At 47.2% G+C, this 21,437-nt stretch overlaps 1 long non-coding RNA gene and 1 other non-coding gene across 2 annotated transcripts; one reads left to right on the forward strand and one right to left on the reverse strand.

The window, feature by feature from the left end:
* Nucleotides 1-255: 255 nt before the first annotated feature.
* LOC144378778 (uncharacterized) lies at nucleotides 256-19,830 on the reverse strand. Its single transcript, XR_013444064.1, has 3 exons — nucleotides 19,760-19,830; nucleotides 2,666-2,890; nucleotides 256-357 (listed from the first exon to the last, which is right to left on the reverse strand). It is a non-coding gene; the product is annotated as an uncharacterized LOC144378778 (long non-coding RNA).
* LOC118526220 (U6 spliceosomal RNA) lies at nucleotides 10,448-10,554 on the forward strand. The gene has a single exon (XR_004912514.1). It is a non-coding gene; the product is annotated as a U6 spliceosomal RNA (small nuclear RNA).
* Nucleotides 19,831-21,437: the final 1,607 nt, after the last annotated feature.

Here is a 21,437-nt window from a genome sequence, read left to right on the forward strand (position 1 = left end):
GGCTCAATCCCACGACCCTGAGATCATGACCTGAGCTGAAACTAAGAGTCTGTAGCTCAACCGACTGAGCCACCCAGGCCCCCCAAGTCAGAAAAAAAATTTAAATAAGATAGCCAGGGAAAGGCTCAGTTAGGTGATACTTATATAAAGACTTAAAGGAAATGAGAATGTGATTTAATTCGATAGGGAAGGTCTAGAAATCAGGAAGGTGAGATCCCCATATTGGAGAACACAATCAGAAGAAAGCTTCACTTACCTGGGATCCAGCAGATGAGGGATTGTCAGACATCTCTGTGTCCTTTTGGAGGTCGTTGGTGTTCCTCTCTTCTGCAATGACAAAGTCCTGAGGAGGGAAACCTAGAAGAGAGAAGGAATGACCATGGAACTGAGTCCAGTCTGGCAGGACCCAGAGACACAGAGAGTGCTTGCCACCCAATACCATCCTTCCTGCCATGGAAGACGGCAGCAGTCCTGGACTTCCTGTAAGAGAAAAACCATAGACATCTTTTCTCCTTTCAGTATAGCAAGTTCCAAAAAAGAGCTCTGGGCATTTCCCAGCTTTAAACCCTTCAATGACTCCCTACTGCCTTCCAAATAAAGTGGAAATTCCTTCTTTATCAGTGGTTCCCAACCTCACTGTCCACTCATAATCACCAGGGAACCTCAGTTTCTCAACTGTAAAATGGAAATAATACTTATACTTCTAAGTGATCTTGTAAGGATTAAACATTACATATATAAAGGACACAAGCATTTTAAAAAGTGGCAGCTCTTAAAGATTTTCCTAAATCTTTTTCATTCACCACCGATCTAGAAGACGGCCACATTCCCTACAGTCACCAGAACCCTGAAGGCCTTCCCTGCCTGTAGTCTCTTCCCAAGTGCACCCTTTATTCATCTGTTGTTTCCTTCTCATATCCTAGATAGCTCTCTTTCTTTTCCCCTGAATTCCAGCTCCATCAATAGCTCTGGGCCTTTGGCCAAGTTTTTATTTATTTTTATTTATTTATTTTTTTAAAGATTTTATTTATTTATTTGACAGAGAGAGACACAGCGAGAGAGGGAACACAAGCAGGGGGAGTGGGAGAGGGAGAAGCAGGCTTCCCGTGGAGCAGGGAGCCCGATGCGGGGCTCGATCCCAGCACCCTGGGATCATGACCGAAGGCAGACGCTTAATGACTGAGCCACCTAGGTGCCCCTGGCCAAGTTTTTAACCTCTGGGACAATACCCACCTTGTCCACCTGAGGCACTATAACACCATGATTAGAGTACAGATGCTGGAGCCAGCTGCCCAGGTCTGAATCCTGACGAATTGTGGGGTCATGGGCAAGTTACTCAACCTCTATATGCCTGTCTCCTCATCTACAGAATAAGGGTAACACCTGTTTCAAAAGCACCTAGAATATAGTACATTGAAAGTATTCAACATGGGGCGCCTGGGTGGCTGTCAGTTAAGCATCTGCCTTCGGCTCAGGTCACGATCCCAGGGTCCTGGGATCGAGTCCTGCATCGGGCTCCTTGCTCACCAGGGACCCTGCTTCTCCCTCTCCCTCTGCCTACTGCTCCCCCCTGCTGTGCTCTCTCTGTATCAAATAAATAAATAAAATCTTAAAAAAAAAAGTATTCAACATGTTCACTATTATCATCTTCAAAATCCTTTTAAGAAATGCAGGTACAGGGACGCCTGGGTGGCTCAGATGGTTAAGCGTCTGCCTTCGGCTCAGGTCATGATCCCAGAGTCCTGGGATCGAGCCCCGCATCGGGCTCCTGGCTCAGCGGGGAGTCTGCTTCTCCCTCTCCCTCTGCTTCTCCCACTGCTCATGCTCTCTCTATATATATATCTCTGTGTCTCAAATGAATAAATAAAATCTTTAAAAAAAAAAAAGAAATGCAGGTACACATAATTGGATTAATCATAATCCTTAATTCATGGTATCAGTATTAAACCATGCATGACCTTGTTTACTTTAAATTTATTCATTTACATGCTTAAGTATAATTAATGCCTGTGAATTCACTACCCAACCCCCAATCTAGAACATTCCCAGTAACTTATATCTACCCGTGTGCTTTTTCCTGTCTACCCCCAGCCTTCTCTCCAGAGGTAATTGTGGTCTTATGTTCATACTTTTTTTTCCCTTGCCTGCCTCTCTGTCTACCTCTCTCTCTCTCTCTACATATATATATATATATGTATATAAATACCCCTAAACAATACTTTGTTTTTAGTATCACTTTTATTCAAAGGACAATGAGGAGTAAATGGCTTTCTTCTTTCACTATTAAAATACCCTTAGTTCCAATCTAGTAACTTGAGTTTCCAACAGACCAAATTTTGATAAAGGTTAAACTTCCAGGCCTCGTAGCTCCCACATTTTATAACCTCCTGTGTGTTGTCTTGTTTTGTGTTGATACTAAAGTTTAGGTGAGATAAGAAATGGAGCAGGGAAGAACAAAGCTGGAGAGAAGGGGTGCTCTCAGAGAAATAGTAAATATTAAAAGCAAAAGCCAAACCCAAAATTTCGTCCATCTCATATGAGGCAGATTAGACTGGATTATAAAATTTATTCTTTCACTTATTCATTTGACGTCTCCTATTGCATGCCAGGCATACAGAGGATGTTCAGTAAATGGAAATGGCTAGTGGCTTCCTTTCTCTCTCACCTTTCTCCTCACATGCTTGGATCAAACTGGCCACCAGGGTTCCCGCCTCCTTGCTGTTCTTAGGCTTTTTTGACCTCACCCAGGTCCGAACCTCCTCTGGTAGGGTGTTCAGAAACTGCTCCAGCACCAGCTGCTCCATCATCTGCTCCTTGGTGTGGGTCTCCGGCTGCAGCCACTGACGGCACAGCTCCTGGAGTTGGCTCACGGCTTGGTGAGGCCCGGTCACTGAAAGATACCGAAAATCCCTGAACTTTTGATGAGAAACTTTCAGAGCCCCTGGATTTCTTATGGGGATGGTTTCTGGATTCTCTTCTTGATCATGTAGACGGAAGAGCTGGGGATTCTTCAAGATATCCAAAACATCTGTCATGTGCAGCATCTTTACAGCTTGGCCCTTCACAGGATGGAGATACTTTAACGGCAGGCTGCTTCAGAACATACTTTGTGGAAGATGGTAGGCAGAGTTGTATCGTATGAAAAAAAGACACAGAAACCCAGGACCTGTAGAAATTATGTAGAGAGACTTACAAACGGCCTGCACAGTTAGCACTGGACACGGGGTGGAGGAGATTTGAAGCAAAAGGAGTTACTTCATTTCACACAAATGCCTAAATACACACACAGAAATTTGCACATCTCCAGATAAGATTCTACTTTAGCCCCATCCCCAGATCTGGAAAATGCACAGACACAGGCTTGAAATATTTCAGAAATGGCACTGAAGGGAAAAGAGACTTGAACCCCAAACACAATGAACTGAATTAATTTGATGAACCACAGAAGAATTTCACTTCAAAAAATAAATGAGTTAAGGTGACTTTATACTATACAGAATAAGGAAAGAGTCTTATAACACATACATCACACAAAGGACTAGATTCTTATGCAAAATATTTAAAGAACTCATACAAATCAGTAAGAAAAAGGGATATAAGCAACAGCAAAAAATTTAAAAGATTTGAGCCGGTATTGCACAAAACAGAGCTAAATGGCCAATAGACATGAAATGGGGCTCAACTGCATTAGTTATCAGAGAAATAGGAATTAAAACCATAATGAGCTATCACTACACACCTTCCAGAACATTCTAATTGAAAAGAATCAGACAATAGTAAGTGTTTGAGAGGAGAAAGAACCATGGTAGAATAGTACATTCATACAAGGCTTCCACTAATTTCCTCTTCCCATCTCAATACATAAGATTACATAGCCATCTTGCAAGTCAGTAGGGCCAGCTTCGTGGGCATGCAACCAGGGCAGTCATACAAGGCCCCGTGCTCAGAAAGGCCTCAAGCTGTTTAATGCTCTGCTGTTGCTATCCTGAGATTTTTCATATTTTAAACAAGGGGCTTCATATTTCATTTTGCATTAGGCCCTGCAAATTATGTAACTAGTCTGCCCAGCAAGAATATTATTTCTCAAAATCTGTTGCCAATTAAACAGATGAAAAATATATTTTTTATTCTTTAATTTTGCATTTCCTTAAATTAATAATAAAGCTTACTATTTTTTTTTTCAGACTTATTGGCCCTTTATAAATTGCACCTATCCTTTGTCTTCTTTCCAGTAGGGTGTTTCTGTTGCTGATTGGTAAAGACTATATATAAATGAAGGATATTCCTTGTCCTACTTGATTAAAAAAAATTCTAGCCACCTTCTCTTTAGTCTTTGTAGAATTTTAGTATATTAATGTGCAATCTATCACTGTCCACCCAGAAATAAGTTAAATATGCAATTACATTTTATTATTATTTAAACATTTCATTTCATCCTGGGTGGGCAGAGGTGATGGTGGAAGGAGGAAGCAGGGGCTGAAGGGGACAATGGGAAGAGTGGTGCCAAGGCAAGAGAAACGGAGCAGAACAAGGTAAGGCAAAGAGCGGGGCAGAGCTCAAGGGGGAATGGGGCAAGATAAAGAGGAAGAGCCCATCGGAGGGGCCAGGGCAGGGAGGAGAGACTGACAGCAGGGGTGGAACTGAGGTAGTGGGGAGGACCGAGAGAGGAGGGGCAGGAGCAGCGCAGAGGGGCGGGACAGAGGCGGGGCCCAGGGGCCGGCGTGGGGAGAAGAAAGTCGGAGCAGGGGCCTTGGTGGGTGGGGCTGAGGGTGGGGCCTGGGGGCGGGGCTTAAGCTCAGGGCGGGACCCGGGATAACGGTGGGTCTGGGGCGTGAGGGGCGGGGTCTGGGGCGTGAGGGGCGGGGCCTGGGGCCGACACCGGGTAGGGGTGGGGCTTAGGCGGGGCCTGGGGGTGTCGGAGAGACTGGGGCCAGGAGGGGCGGGGCCTGGCATGGGGGCGGGGCCGAGACCATAGGCCACAGGGAGGACGTTGGCCTGAGGCCTAGGAGGACAGGCAACGGAGGCCGAGGAGTTGAGGCACAGAAGGGCGCGGCGAGGGCGGGGGAGGCCACTCCCGCGCACCGGTGATCCTCGGCTCCCGGGTGTCCGCAGACCCCACGTCCGACCCGGGCCCCTTCTCTACAGGGGCCACTACTTCCCGTCGTCTCCTCACACGGAGGCGCCTCCCTAACCCCCCACCGCCCGCACAGCTACTGGGCTGCCGCGCGTCGCAGCCTCGAGCCCGCCATGGCGTCGCCCCTCAGGGACGCCCGCGCCGCCGCCCTGGGCTTCTCGCGCGCTCAGGCGTGCCGCCCCTCGCCCTCGCGTCTCTTCCCACCGCGTTCGGCCCCGGAACGCCCGCGCGCCACTCACACGCTCGCCCCACGCCCGCGCGCACAGCGCGCGCTCACCTCGCCCGCCGAGCGCCTCGCCTGACTGAACGGCTCCCGCTCGGACTTGGCGCCCAAGCAACGGCGCATGTGCAATGCCGCGTCTGCGCGTGCGCTCTGCGGAGCTGCTGGAGCCCGCGTGTCGAAATCCGGGCCGCTCCTCGCTGGTTCCACTGGGGGCGCTCGAGGCCGCGGCTGGACGGGGAGGGGGGCAGAGAGGGAAGAAGGGACTGGTGCCAGGGTGGCCTTCCTCCCTAAAATGCTCTCGTTCAGTTTGAATAGTTAATATATGGTTTACATGTTCTTAAGTAAATAAATAGTATGCAGTGAAAAGTCTTCCCCCCACAGTGTGTGCACCACCCACCAATTTTTTATGCCCATAAACCACATGGTAACCACTGCAGTTAGTTCGTGTCCTTCCACGGCCTCTTCATGCTTGTATGTGTGTATATACATATATAGTACACATACACGCATGCATAGTATACACACACGTGTGTGATTATTATTGATATATGTTTTATACATATATGTTCCCATACATGCGTATATATCTCCAATACAAACGAATTTTTAAATATAAAATTAATATTTTTATAAATACATAAAAATTAAATATAATACAATATTTACACGTGCAATATGATATGTAATGGAAATATATAATTATATATTGTTATAATACATAGTTTCACTATTGTACATAATTATATATTTGTATAAATATAAGACATAATTTTAGGTCTGTGTAAATATTTATATTCTCATGTGCTCCCATTTTTAGACAAAAGGTGGCACACTTTACACACTGTTCCATGCCCTGGTTTCTTTTTACTTACTGGTATATCTTGGAGAAATTTCCGTATCAGTACAAAGAGAGTTTGCTCAGTTGTGTTTTTTTTTTTAATTTACTTTTTAAATTATTTATTTATTTATTTATTTATTTTAAAGATTTTATTTATTTGACAGAGAGAGACACAGCGAGAGAGGGAACACAAGCAGGGGGAGTGGGAGAGGGAGAAGCAGGCTTCCCGTGGGGCAGGGAGCCCGATGCGGGGCTCGATCCCAGGACCCTGGGATCATGACCTGAGCCGAAGGCAGACGCTTAACGACTGAGCCACCCAGGCGCCCTATTTACTTTTTTTAATACTTTAATAGTAATCTCTATGCCCAGGATGGGGCCTGAACTCATGAGCCTGAAATCGAGTTCCATGCTCTACTGATAGAGCTAGCCAAGTGCCCCTCCATACAGAATTTTAAAAATCTAGTCACATAATTCACTCCTTTTAAGTACTCTTCATTTTGTTTTTTTTAACTCAGAAGGCAAAGGTATACTACACGATTAAAGGAAAAACCATGCTTTCTAATTGTACTTTCTAAATTTAATTCAGAGTCTATTTCTGGACTTCCTTTTATCTGTTCTATTCATTGAGTAAGCTAGTCAGGTGCTATTATCAACATTTTACTCTTTTTGTAACATTTTAACATCTGGTAGGTCTAGTTACCCGGTATGATTCTACTTTTCCACAATATTATGGTTATTCTTATTTTTCCATATGAATGTTACGATCAACTTGTGTAGTTACAAAAACAATCCTGTTATTTTTATTGGAATTTTTATAAACTTACATTTTTCTTTAGGAGATTTATCTTTGGGGCACCTGGGTGGCCTAGCCACCAAGCATCTGCCTTCGGCTCGGGCCACGATCCTGGGGTCCTGGAATCGAGCCCTGCATCGGGCTCCCTGCTCTGCGGGAAGCCTGCTTCTCCCTCTTCCACTGCCCCTGCCTGTGCCCCCTCCCCCCGCCCCCCCCCCCCCCGTCTCACCATCAAACAAACAAAATCTTAAAAAAAAAAAAAAAAAGATTTATCTTTATGTTGAAATTTCTTAGACATGGTATGATTTACCATTTAAGGTCTCATTTGTGTCTGTCAGTATTTTAATATTTTCCTCATCTGTAACTTCCGTACATCTATCTAATTATTCCCATATTTATTTTCCTTCCAACTTATCTTCAAACCTATTACTTGTTACTTCAATGAACCACTTTCAATGGACACCCATAGACATATTTCCAAGTAAACTTACCATCTATGAGTGATTTTTACTTTTTTTTCTAATTATGTTTGATAGTAACCTTGAAAAAAGCTCTTTTTTTTTTTTTTTTTAAATAGGATCATTTCTAGGGTTTCCTCATTAAGCATCACACAGCCTTTTGGAGTAAGACACTTAACAGGTTAGGAATGTTGACCCTCAGCAGTTTTAGCAAATGCTGTTTTAGCATGTAGGGAGATTATTCTCTTTTCTTTTTTTAAAAGATCTCATCCAGTCACTTGATAGGGAGAGAGACAGCAAGAGAGGGAACACAAGCCGGGGGAGGGGGGGAGTGGGAGAGGGAGAAGCAGGCCCCCCGCCGAGCAGGGAGCCCAATGCAGGGCTAGATCCCAGGACCCTGGGGTCATGACCCAAGCCGAAGGCAGAGGCTTAACAACTGAGCCACCCAGGTGCCCCTAGGGAGATTATCCTTGATATATTGTTGAAATAATCTCAGAATGATTTTTCTGTGTTGTATTATTATGTAACTGTTTATTATATGTATCTATAACATCTTTGTGTCCCTAATTTAGCAGTTGTACTACTATATATGTAAAACTAAAATGGGAACCCTACTCTATTCCATCCTTTAATAAAGTAAATCTTTGGGGCACCTGGTTGGATCAGTCGGTTGACCGTCCGACTCTTGATTTTCACTGAAGTCATGATCTCAGAGTCATGAGATGGGACCCAAGCATCAGGCTCTGTAGGGGCCTAGAGCCTGCTTCAGGTTCTCTCCCTCTCCGCCCTGCGTTCCCTTTCCCAATTCTGACACATCATCAACATGCAGTAAGTGTTGTCAGTGTTGCAGACTGCCACACGTCCTGCAGTATATTTACAGGAATATCCTGTCCTGATGTCACATAGGGCTGTCAGACACCTGAGGTCCTGATGGGGGCAGATTTCTCACTCGGGTAAAGGCATCTGAGAATGCCATACAGACTGTTCACCAGCCACTAATTTTCTCTCTTTAGGAGGACCCAGGATGCCCCACTTTCTTTTTTTTTAAAGATTTTATTTATTTGACAGAGAGAGCACAAGCAGAGGGAGAGAGAGGGAGAAGCAGGCTCCCTGCTGAGCAAGGAGCCCGATGTGGGACTCGATCCCAGGACCCTGGGATCATGACCTGGGCCGAAGGCAGCCGCTTAACCGACTGAGCCACCCAGGCGTCCCAGGATGCCCCACTTTCAAGTCATCCTGGGGCTGCCTCTGTCCAAAGCCCACGGCTGTCCCCTCTTGGGAGAGCAATGGGCAGTGAAAATCGGAAAGGCTGGTTAAAACTAGATTGGAGAGGATGTGGATTATGAGACCTGCACATGTCTGAAGCTCCGCCGGGGTGCTCCCGCCGGAGCGGAGGCTGCAGGGAAAAGGTGGGTTTGCTCAGTTTTTGAACAGCTGTGTGGATGATCTTATATGGTTGTGACCTCACTTATTTAACTAGTTCCTGACTGCAAGTTGGTTGAGTTGTTTTCAGTCCTTTTCCATTGCAACGAGTATTGAGCGCATACGCTTGACCCTCAACAATTGTGCTGGCATGTAAATCTACAGGTGAGATAAATCCCTGACACAGAATTGCTGAAGCAAAACACGTATGTGTCTTTTTTAGTTTTATTTTATTTTATTTTGTTTTGTTTCGTTTTTTTTTTGTTTTTTTTGTTTTTTTTTAATTTTTTTATTGTTATGTTAATCCCCATACATGACATCACTAGTTTTAGATATAGTGTTCCATGATTCATTGTTTGTGCATAACACCCAGTGCTCCATGCAGAACGTGCCCTCCTCAATACCCATCACCAGGCTAACCCATCCTCCCACCCCCCTATTTGTTTCGTTTTATTTTATTTTATTTTATTTTATTTTATTTTATTTTTAAGAGAAGGAGAGAGAGAGAGAGGAGAGGGAGAGAGAGACTCCCAAGCAGGGTCCTTGCCCAGCACGGAGCCCCATATAGGGTTTGATCTCACAACTCCAAGATCATGAGCTGAGCTGAAATCAGGAGTTGGATGCTTAATCAACTGAGCCACCAAGGCACCCCAAGGTTTGTTTGTTTGTTTTTTAAGATTTTTAATTTATTTATTTGATAGAGAGACAGCGAGAGTGGGAACACAAGCAGGAGTGGGAGAGGGAGAAGCAGGCTTTCTGCCAAGCAGGGAGCCTGATGCGGGGCTCGATCCCAGGACCCCGAGATCATGACCTGAGCCGAAGGCAGATGCTTAGCGACTAAGCCACCCAGGCACCCCCCAAGGTTTTATTTTTAAGTAAAGTCCCAACATGGGACTCAAACTTAAAACCCTGAGATCAAGAGTCACATTCTCTACCCACTGAGCCAGCCCCATGCAGTTGTCATTTTTATAGAGATTTCTAAATTGCCTTTCATTAACACTATTGCATCTTAGACCCCCACCACCCTACGTGAGCATGTCTGTCCAGGGGCTCTGCTCAGGTGAGAAAGGGAAGCCCTGACTGAACCAGGGCTGAGACAGAGCCCTGCCTTGCCCAGGAAGCCCCAGAATGTCGTGACCAGGCTGCATCTCACAGATGTGGGAGCACAGGCCCAGAGGAACCAAGGAACTGATGAGTCTGGTATTATTTTAAATACATCATTGACTTTGTGAATATCAAGAAACTGATACTAAAGTTTATATGAGAGGCAAAAGATCCAGAATGGCCAATACAATATTGAAAGAGAAAAACAGGGGCACCTGGGTGGCTCAGTCAGTTAAGCATCTGCCTTCGGCTCAGGTCATGATTTCAGGGTCCTGGGATCAAGCCCCACATCTGACTCCCTGCTCAGTGGGGAGGTTTTTTCTCCCCCTCCCCCTGTCCCTTCCCCATTTCATGCTCTCTCTCTCACACACAAATAAATAAGTAATCTTAAAAATTAAAAAAATGAAAGAAAGAAAAGCAAAGTCAGAGGACTTCAGGACTTAACACTACCCGACTTTCAAAACCTAACTGGTGAGTGCTCACTTCGGCAGCACATATACTAAAATTGGAAAAATACAGAGAAGATTAGCATGGTCCCTGTGCAAGGAAGAAACACAACTTCATGAAACATTCCCTTCAAAATCAATAAAAATACGTCAACACCCTGACATATAATAGTGAAACTTGCAAATCTCAGAGACAAAGAGAAAATCCTGAAAGCAGCTCAGGACAAGAGGTCCGTAACCTACAATGGTAGAAACATTAGACTGGCAAACAGACCTATTCACAGAGACTGGCAGGCCAGAAAGGACTGGCACCATATATTTAGGGTGCTAAATGAGAAAAATATACAGCCAAGAATACTATATCCAGCTAGGATGTTATTCAAAACAGAAAGAGAGATAAAAAGCTTCCAGGACAGACAGAAACTACAAGAATTTGTGATCACCAAACCATCCCTACAAGAAATATTAAAAGGGATCCTTTAACCGAAGAGAGAGCCCAAAAGTAACATGGACCAGAAAGGAATGGAAACAATATACAGAAACAGTGACTTTACAGGTAACACAATGGCACTAAATTCATATCTTTCAATAGTTACTGTGAATGTAAATGGGCTAAATGCCCCAATCAAAAGACACAAGGTATCAAACTGGATAAAAAGCAAGACCCATTAATATGCTGTCTGCAAGAGACTCATTTTAGACCCAAAGACACCCCCAGATTGAAAGTGAAGGGGGTGGAAAATCATTTACCATGATAATGGACATCAAAAGAAAGCTGGGGTGGCAATCCTTATATCAGACAAATTAGATTTTAAACCAAAACCTGTAATAAGAGATGAGGAAGGACACTATATCATAATTAAAAGGTCTATCTAACAAGATCTAACATTTGTGAATATTTATGCCCCTAAAATGGGAGCAGCCAATTATATAAGATAATTAATAACAAAATTAAGGAAACACATCGACAATAATACAATATTAGTAGGGGACTTTAACACGCCACTCACTGCAATGGACAGATTATCTAAGCAGAAGATCAACAAGGAAACAAGGGCTTTGAATGACACACTGGACCAGATGGACTTCACAGATATATTCAAAACATTCCATCCTAAAGCAACAGAATACACATTCTTCTCTAGTGCACATGGAACATTATCCAGAATAGATCACATCCTGGGTCACAAATCAGGTCTCAACCAGTACCAAAAGATTGGGATCATTCCCTGCATATTTTCAGACCACAATGCTTTGAAACTGGAACTCAATCACAAGAGGAAAGTTGGAAAGAACTCAAATACATGGAGGCTAAAGAGCATCCTACTAAAGAATGAATGGGTCAACCAGGAAATTAAAGATGAATTTAAGAAATTCATGGAAACAAATGAAAATGAAAACATAACTGTTCAAGATCTTTGCGATGCAGCAAATGTGGTCCTAAGAGGGAAGTATATAGCAACACAAGCCTTTCTCAAGAAACAAGAAAGTTCTCAAATATACAAGCTAGCCTTACACCTAACGGAATTAGAGAAAGAACAGCAAATAAAGCCTAAACCCAACAGGAGAAGAGAAATAATAAAGATTGGAGCAGAAATCAATGAAATAGAAACCAAAAGAACAATAGAAAAGATCAACAAAACTAGGAGCTGGTTCTTTGAAAGAATTAATAAGATTGATAAACCCCTGGCCAGACTTATCAAAAAGAAAAGAGAAAGGACCCAAATAAATAAAATCATGAATGAAAGAGGAGAGATCACAACCAACACCAAAGAAATACAAACAATTGTAAGAACATACTATGAGCAACTATATGCCAGCAAATTAGATAATCTGGAGGAAATGGATGCATTCCTAGAGACATATAAATTACCAAAACTGAACCAGGAAGAAATAGAAAACCTGAACAGATCCATAAACAGTAAGGAAATTGAAGCAGTCATCAAAAATCTCCCAACAAACAAGAGCCCAGGGCCGGATGGCTTCCCAGGGGAATTCTACCAAACATTTAAAGAAGAATTAATACCTATCCTTCTGAAGCTGTTTCAAAAAAATCAAAATGGAAGCAAAACTTCCAAACTCTGTCTATGAGGCCCTCATTACCCTAATCCCAAAACCAGACAAAGACCCCACCAAAACTGAGAATTACAGACCAATATTTACCTGAGGAACATGGATGCCAAAATTCTCACCAAAATACTAGCCAATAGAATCCAACAGTACATTAAAAGGATATTCACCATGACCAAGTGGGATTTATTTCTGGGCTGCAAGGGTGGTTCAACATCTGCAAATCAATCAATGTGATACAATATATTAATAAAAGAAAGAACAAGAACCATATGATCCTCTCAAGAGATGCCGAAAAACAATTTGACAAAGTAGCATCCGTTCTTCATTAAAACTCTTCAGAGTATAGGCATAGAGGGTACATACCTCAATATCATAAAAGCCATCTATGAAAAACCTACAGCAAATATCATTCTCAATGGGGAAAAACTGAGAGCTTTTCCCCTAAGGTCAGGAACACGACAGGGATGTCCACTATCACCACTGCTATTCAACATAGTACTAGAAGTCCTAGCCACAGCAATCAGACAACAAAAAGAAATCAAAGGCATCCAAATCGGCAAAGAAGAAGTCAAACTCTCACTGTTTGCAGATGATATGATACTTTATGTGGAAAACCCAAAAGACTCCACCCCAAAACTGCTAGAACTCACACAGGAATTCAGAAAAGTGGCAGGATATAAAATCAAGGCACAGAAATCAGTGGCATTCCTATACACCAACAACAAGACAAAAGAAAGAGAAATTAAGGAGTCCATCCCATTTACAACTGCACCCAAAACCATAAGATACCTAGGAATAAATCTAACCAAAGAGGTAGAGAATCTGTACTCAGAAAACTATAAAATACTCATGAAAAAAATTGAGGAAGAGACAAAAAAATGGAAAAACATTCCATGCTCATGGATTGGAAGAACAAATATTGTGGAGATGTCAATGCTACCTAGAGCACTCTACACATTTAATGCAATTCCTATCAAAATACCATCCACTCTTTTCACAGAGATGGAACAAACAATCCTAAAATTTGTATGGAACCAGAAAAGACCCCAAATAGCCAAAGGAATGTTGAAAAAGGAAACCAAAGCCGGTGACATCACAATTCCGGACTTCAAGCTCTATCACAAAGCTGTCATCAGCAAGACAGTATGGTACTGGCACAAAAACAGACACACAGATCAGTGGAACAGAATAGAGAGCCCAGAAATGGGCCCTCAACTCTAGGGTCAACTAATCTTCGACAAAGCAGGAAAGAATGTCCAATGGAAGAAAGGCAGTCTCTTCAACAAATGGTGTTGTGAAAATTGGACAGCCACATGCAGAAGAATGAAACTGGACCATTTCCTTACACCACACACAAAAATAGACTCAAAATGGTTGAGAGACCTAAACGTGAGACAGGAGTCCATCAAAATCCTAAAGGAGAACACAGGCAGCAACCTCTGCGACCTCGGCCACAGCAACTTCTTGCTAGACACGTCTCCAAAGGCAAGGGAAACGAAAGCAAAAATGAACTATTGGGACTTCACAAAATAAAAAGCTTTTGCACAGCAAAGGAAACAGTCAACAAAACCAAAAAACAACAGACAGAATGGGAGAAGATATTTGCAAATCAGATAAAGGGCTAGTATCCAAAATCTATAAAGAACTTATCAAACTCAGGTGGGAGGTGAAATGGGTGATGGGGATTAAAGAGTACACTTATCATGATGAGCACTGAGTAATGTATAGAATTACTGAATAACATAACATAATAAAAAAATTATATAAAAAAAGAATTACTGAATCACTAAATTGCAACTAAAACTAATATAACACTGTATGTTAACTATACCGGAATTAAAATTTAAAAACTTAATAAAATCTGGGCGACTATCTGGCTCCAAAAAAAAAAAAAAAGAGAACTTACCAAACTCAACAACCAAGGAACAAATAATCCAATCAAGAAATGGGCAGAAGACATGACCAGACATTTCTCCAAAAAAGATGTCCAAATGGCCAACAGACACATGAAAAAATGTTTAATATCACTTGGCATCAGGGCAATACAAATCAAACCCACAAAGAGATGCCACCTCACACCAGTCAGAATGGCTAAAATTAACAAGTCAGGAAAGGACAGATGTTGGCGAGGATGTGGAGAAAGGGGAACCCTCCTACAGTGTTGGTGGGAATGCAAGCTGGTGCAGCCACTCTGGAAAACAGAATGGAGGTTCCTCAAAAAGTTGAAAATAAAGCTACCCTATGACCCAGCAATTGTACTACTGAGTATTTACCCCAAAGATACAAATGTAGGGATCCGAAGGGACACCTGCACCCCATTGTTTAATAGCAGCAATGTCCACAATAGCCAAACTATGGAAAGAGCCCAGATGTCCACCAACAGATGAATGGATAAAGAAGATGTGATATATATGTACAATGGAATGCCACTCAGCCATCAAAAAAAATTGAAATCTTGCCATTTACAGCGATGTGGATGGAACTAGAGGGTATTATGCTAAGCTAAATGAGTCAACCAGAGAAAGACAATTATATGACCTCACTGATATGTGGAATTTAAGAAACAAAACAGAGGATCATATGGGAAGAGAGAAAAAAATAAAACAAGAAGAAATTGGAGAGGGGGACAAACCGTAAGAGACTCTTAATCATAGGAAATAAACAGGGTTGCTGGAGGGGAGGGGGGTGGTGAGATGCGGTAACTGGGTGATGGGCATGAAGGAGAGCTGGTGATGTAATGAGCACTGGGTATTATATAAGACCGATGAATAACTGACCTCTACCTCTGAAACCAATAATACATTATATGTTAATTCACTGAATTTAAACTTTAAAAAAATTAATAAAAAACCAAAACTGGTTTTTTATTGGTGAGAAAATTAATACGGGGAAACCTCACTAAAATGGAGCCGGCAGACCACAAGGGGGTGCTCTTACTCCGCACCAGTCTAAATCAAGGACTGTCAATTACAGAAGCCAGGGGAAGAAGGAATTACAGGCCCCAACAGGAAAAGAAGGCGCTGCAACTCCTACAAGAAATCAACCACCCCTGCAACTCAGCCAGTGAAAAACCATCACCACCTTGAACCCCTGCTTTTTTCCAATGGCCTTTCATTCTAAACAATCCCTGCCAACTTCCTCCTCCATAAAAAAAGTTCCTCTCCTTTGTTCATTGGACTAGCCTAGGCTTTTTGCAGCAGCTTGCTTGTCCCGAATTGCTATTCTCTGCTATTCCCAAATAAGAAAGACCCTTTCAGCTGGTAAAAGGACACTACGTTATTAAATATAAGGATTACATAGATTAAAAAGTTCTCCTCCACCCTCTGACGATCGCAACTGGGTCTGAACATTTAAACTGACAAAGACAGATTCACAGGAGAAAAGCTTACAAATTCAATGTAAGTTTGACGTGACCTGAGAGCCTTCATGAGAGAGTAAAGTCTGAAAGAGACCTGAGTATTTTATGCTCGGTTTGATGAAGAGTGGACGCTACTAGAAGAACATGACAGGTTAAGGAGTAGGATGGAATTGTAGTAAACCGTAGCAAGGCCTGCTTGTTAGAATTCTTCTTGAATTCTCTTTGTCTTCAGAGATAAGGATGCTCCTTTCCTCCTGGCATATGGAGGGCAACCCTCACATGAGAGTTTTATAAACTGTTTCAGGGAAGAAGGTGGGGGATGTCACAGCGACCTTGCTTCTGGTGTTTTCTCACACTCCTTGAGCTTCAATATGCCAAGGTGTCATATTTAGGGGTATGTTATCCTGAACCCCATCACATAACAAGTGATTAAATGGTGTCTGACCCCACTAAAGCACTTTATGTGCTGCCTACAATTTCACCACTATTAGTGGGTAAGGATCAGGAAGGCTCTTTCTCCACCTCCTTTCCTGGACCCCAGCTCTCCTGGATCATTGGCCCTGTAGTTGGGTCTTCACCTACCCTCAGATATCAGATCTCTTTGCTTAGTGCCCCTCCCCCCATGATTCCAACCCCTTGGTCTCAGCCAGGACTTATTAAAACAGGTATATTATGGTTGAAGGGAACATAAGTAGATCAGAGAACATCATACTTCGGAGCAGCAGAAACACAGAGGCCTAGATTTCCTGGTCTGGGTGGCTAGTGGTAGGAGCTGAATGCTACATGGTCATCACTCATATAATTAATAGCTCTCAGACTGCAAGAGAGCCTCCTCACAATGTGCAGAATTCAAATCATGAAAAATAACATTAACTGCCAAGATAAAGGAATAGTGGGGCGCCTGGGTGGCTTAGTTGGTTAAGCGACTGACCGACTTCCGCTCAGGTCATGACCCCAGGGTCCTGGGATTGAGACTCGCATGGGGCTCCCTGCTCAGCAGGGAGCCTGCTTCTCCCTCTCCCACTCCCCCTGCTTGTGCTCTCTCTGTCTGTGTGACAAATAAATAAAATCTTTAAAAAAAGGATAAAGGAATACTGAATTAACTTGACAGGGATTATCATTTCAAGAAATATGCTTACATAGAACATATGGTACCTTTTAAAAATGTAGAATTTTATTCACCAATGACACTTCAAAAGACGGACAATAAATTAAATTTGCTTTAGCTTGGGGAGACAGAAAGGCACACTTGCACCGCACCCACCATTACCACACCCTGAGCCACCCCCCCGCCAAACAAGGACACCCCTGTAGGAACTCCCACACACAAACTCACACCTAGGGTGGGAACAAATCATTGGCCGTAAGGCCTCTTTTAAAAACGGAGACCTGGGGACGCCTGGGTGGCTCAGGCCATTGGGCATCTCAGTTCAGCTCAGGTCAAGATCTCGGGTGCGGGGTGAAGCCCCTCATCCTGCTGAGAGAAGCAGGAAGCCTGCTTCTCCCTCATCCTCCCCTCCCCACCCCCTCCCCCGCAAGTGCTCTCTCTCTCTCTCTCTCAAATACATAAAAATCTTTTAAAAAAACATGGAGATGACGGCCACACACACCCCCACATTCTGCACACCAGGCAAAAACACATCAGTTCTACCCTGACACCCACACACCATCCACCAACACGTCTGCGGACGCACTCCGCAGGGAACCCCGACGCGCACGCGCACTCGGGCCAGCAGGGCTCTCTGCGAGCCCGGGACCCCCCCCCCCCCCCGCTCACGCAGGCACAGTCACGCATGCGCGCACACCCGGGGACACGCGCATCTGCAGAAGCAGGGCTTGGGCACTCCAAGTCACCCCGCGGACACGCACACGCCCTCTGGATGACACCCAGGGCCCACATTCAGCCCCACGGGTGGACCCACCCCCGCCAGGGGTCCCCTCCCGGATGCACACACCCTGCAGGCTCCCAGCCCCCACCCCCAGCCGAGCATGCGCACACACACACCGTCGCTGGGGGCTCCGGAGCCGGTTTGCACGCGCCCTTCTCGACCGCCAGTGCTCAGACGCGTCCATCTCAGGAGTCCCCCTACCCACCGGCCCAGCCCTCTCTGTCCGAGGCCTCCTGGGGAGGGGTGTCTCTGGGGGCCCCCCATCGGTCCAGGAGACGCCCCCCTTCCCACCCCCTGCCCCATTCTGACTTCGGGGCGCCTCCAAATTCGTTCTCCTGTGTCCCAGCTGGCCACGTGGGCCACTGTCTTTCCTGATCCCCAGTTGACCTCTCCACAGTCCCGGAGGCCCCCGAAGACCCTCCACCTCCGCCATCAGACTGCCATGAACCGTGGCCTGACCCTCCCGCCTCTTCAAGGCCTCCGCACCTGTCCCCAGGTCCCCAGGCCCTCAGGCCTGTCCTGGAGGGAGGCTGGACGGTCCCCTCTTGCGGGCCGGCCCCATCCTCCTCTGTCCCCTACGGTCTGCTCTGCTGCACTTGGCCCGAGAAAGCACGGGAGCTGGAGTCGCTAAGCCGTTCACAGGTGTCCAGAGAAGGGCTGCCCACCCGCAGAGGCGACACCTGGGTCCTGTGCTGGACTCTGAGGCACGCGTGCACACTGGTCTCAGCTTCACCCCTGCACTGCCTCTTGTCCCCACAGCCCGAAGGGGACACCGTCCCTGCCGATCTCCCGGGACCCTTCTGCCAAGGTCCTGCAGCCCCAACTCCCTGCGGCAGGGCCCCCTCCCCCGTTAGCAGTGCCATCGGCCCTCTGGGAGTGGCAGGGGCTGGACTGTGCTCTGGGCCGTGTCTGATTTAGGTACCAGGCCCCGCCCCTGGGTGCTCTGCTCTGCTCTGCGCCCTGGCTTGCAGGGGCCAGGAGGGCTCACCAGCTGCCCAGGAACCTGGCTGGACGAAGACATCACCAACGAAGGGGCCCAGGCACACCTCTCCCCTCTCCCCCCACCCCCACGCCCCACACGCTCAGGCACACATCCAAGAGATGAAAATGGTGCAGGAGACCGAGTGTGAGCACAGGATACAATGACACAGGACACTCGCGTTCATTCATTAAAACAGCCTGAGACAGAGTTTGGGCAGTTGATGGGCTGCCTACAATTTTATTGTTATTAGGGGCTGAGGGTCGGGGGGCCTCCCCCTCCACCTTCTTTCTGGCCCCCAGCTGCCCTGCCTCACTGGCCCTGCTGCCGGGGTCACAGAGGAGTCTCCCCTCCCCCTTCCCTCCCCCCCACACACCCAACCCGTCCCCGCCGCATACCCCCAAACACCCAAGTGACCTCCACCACAAGCCCAGCCCCTGGGCCTGGGCCAGCCCTTCCAGGGAAAGGCCAAGCTCAGTGCCAGGGGAGATCCGCGGGCCCCAGACGTCATGCTCTGGAGCAGCAGGGGCACAGGCGCCTGGCTCCGGGGATCAGGGGTGGCTGGGCTATGGGGGCCGGGCACCGGCAGGACCATCAGACGCACCCTGACCCCCAGGCGCCAGCGGAGCCCCAAGAGCCTGGCGCATGCGCAGACGCACAGACGCGCACACTCCTATTGGCCTACTTTCCAAAACTCTGACCCTCTCCTCCTGCCCGGGAAGCCTACTGGGAAAACAGACGCCCTCGGGCAAGTGCACACACTCGTGTGCAGTCACACACACACATGCCCGGCAGCTCCCTGGCGCACACAGGCTCTCACACACGGAGACACGCGCGTCTGCGGACGCCCGTCCCGAATCTCCAGGTCCCCCTCCAGGACTCGCAGACGCCCTGCCCTCTCTCCCTGACACCCAGGGCCCGCGGGCTCTCACTCGGGGCCCCTCCCCCCTGCCTCCCCCGGCCCCCCGCGCGCCCTTCTGGCTGTGCACCTGCGCTGTCTCCCCGCCCCCACACCAGGCCGGGCGCGCTCACGCAGACTCACTGGAGGTTCCAAGGCTGGTTTGCTGGTGACTTGCTCTTCCTCGAGTCTTCACATGTGTTCTCCGTGGACGCCCCCAAAAGCAGCATTCCACCCCCGCCCCCGCCCAGGCTGGCGCTCCAGGCACCAACCTCACCCCCACCCCCGCAAACCTCCCTCGGGACTCTCCCCTAAATTCCTTCTCCTGTGCCCCCGTGGCCAAGTCCATAACTTCTTGCCCTGACTCCTAAGTGACCTGTCCAGTGTCTTGAATCCCCCCAGGTGTGACCTTCCTCCCCCGCCACAGTAGCATGGAGGGTGCCCCCAGCCATCTCCTCTGGGCTGGTCCCAGTGTTGTGTGTCCCCTCCGGTCTTCTCTCCTGCAGGTGGCAGGAGGAATCCACGCAATTCAGGGTGGCCGGCAGCTGGGAAGTGGCCTGGAAAGTGCCAGCAATCCTCGGGATGAGTCTGTGGTCCTCTGCGGGGCTCCATGCCGCCCACACCCATGGGAGGTGCTCCTAGGCAGCTGGCTGGAGCCCCTGCGACCCTAAGAGCAGGGTTCCTGCTCTGCGGGGCCTCCACTGCCTCCACCAAGACCCCTGTGTGCTTCCGGAAGAGGCTGGGGATCCTGATCAATCCTGATTCCTATCCGGATCCTGATCCTCATCTGGAGCTCGCTGCCACCGGGCCGGCCCCAGATCAGCACCCCAGCCCTGAGCACAGCGCGGGGGTCCCTTCAGAGCAGGGCAGCAACCACAGACTGTCCTTCCAGGTCCCAGTCCCCAGTCTGACTTGGCTCCTGCTTTCCCGCCGGGCAGGGGCGGGGCGGGCGGCTTAGAGCCTCTCTTGTTGCCTGCCTAGGGCCCCCTCACCACACACAGGCCCAGAGACTGCCCCAGACAAAGAGTGTATGAAAAGAACGTGCTCTCACAAAGCTCAGGGACACTCCCCACCCCCACCACCCCCATTTGCGCTCCCAGGGCAAGTGATTCAAGCAGGGCCAGAGAAGGACATGGGCCGTGCTGGCAATGTGACTGTGTTCACAGGTGGAGGGGCAGGAGGCCTCTTCCCCACCTCCTCTCTGGCCCCCACTTTCCCTGGAGCCCTGTCCAGGCGCCTGGGGTCTTCTAGGGCACCAACGCAGAGGGGCTCTCCCCCCACCCTTCCCCAAGACTCCAGCCCCGAGGCCTGGCACGGGCCTTCCAGACACAGGCCAATCCCTGCTCAGGGAGGGGATGCCAAGGTCGCAGCCCTCATGCCTGCTAGCTGCGCTCTGGCGAGGCTCCCGCTGCTCCCCGACCGGGGGTGCTTGCGTGCAGGGCTGGCCCTGCACCATCATCGCACACACGGTGACCCCAGCACAGGGCGACCCTCTCAGGCGTTCGCAGACACAACAGCACTCTATCAAACGTTCAGAATCACGTGCTCGGCTCACAGGCCTACTTGTAAGAATGAAGACCCACAGACATCCAGGAACGTGCAGGAACACATCCACCTGCTCAGCCACACGCAGGACACACACACACACAGGCCACCATTACCTCTAGCTTTGGTGAGGACCTCAGCCCCGTCAGGTGTCTCCATGCCTGTACTCACTCTCCCCCTCCAGCCAGAGGGGTTGTTCTTCCTTGTTAAAGTCCTCTTCAAAAGTGACACATCCTTACTATAATCACCCCAAGAAAAAACTGATAAATCGAATAGT

The sequence above is a fragment of the Halichoerus grypus genome, chromosome 15 (assembly GCF_964656455.1).
Source record: "Halichoerus grypus chromosome 15, mHalGry1.hap1.1, whole genome shotgun sequence".
NCBI classification, from domain to species: Eukaryota; Metazoa; Chordata; class Mammalia; order Carnivora; family Phocidae; genus Halichoerus; species Halichoerus grypus.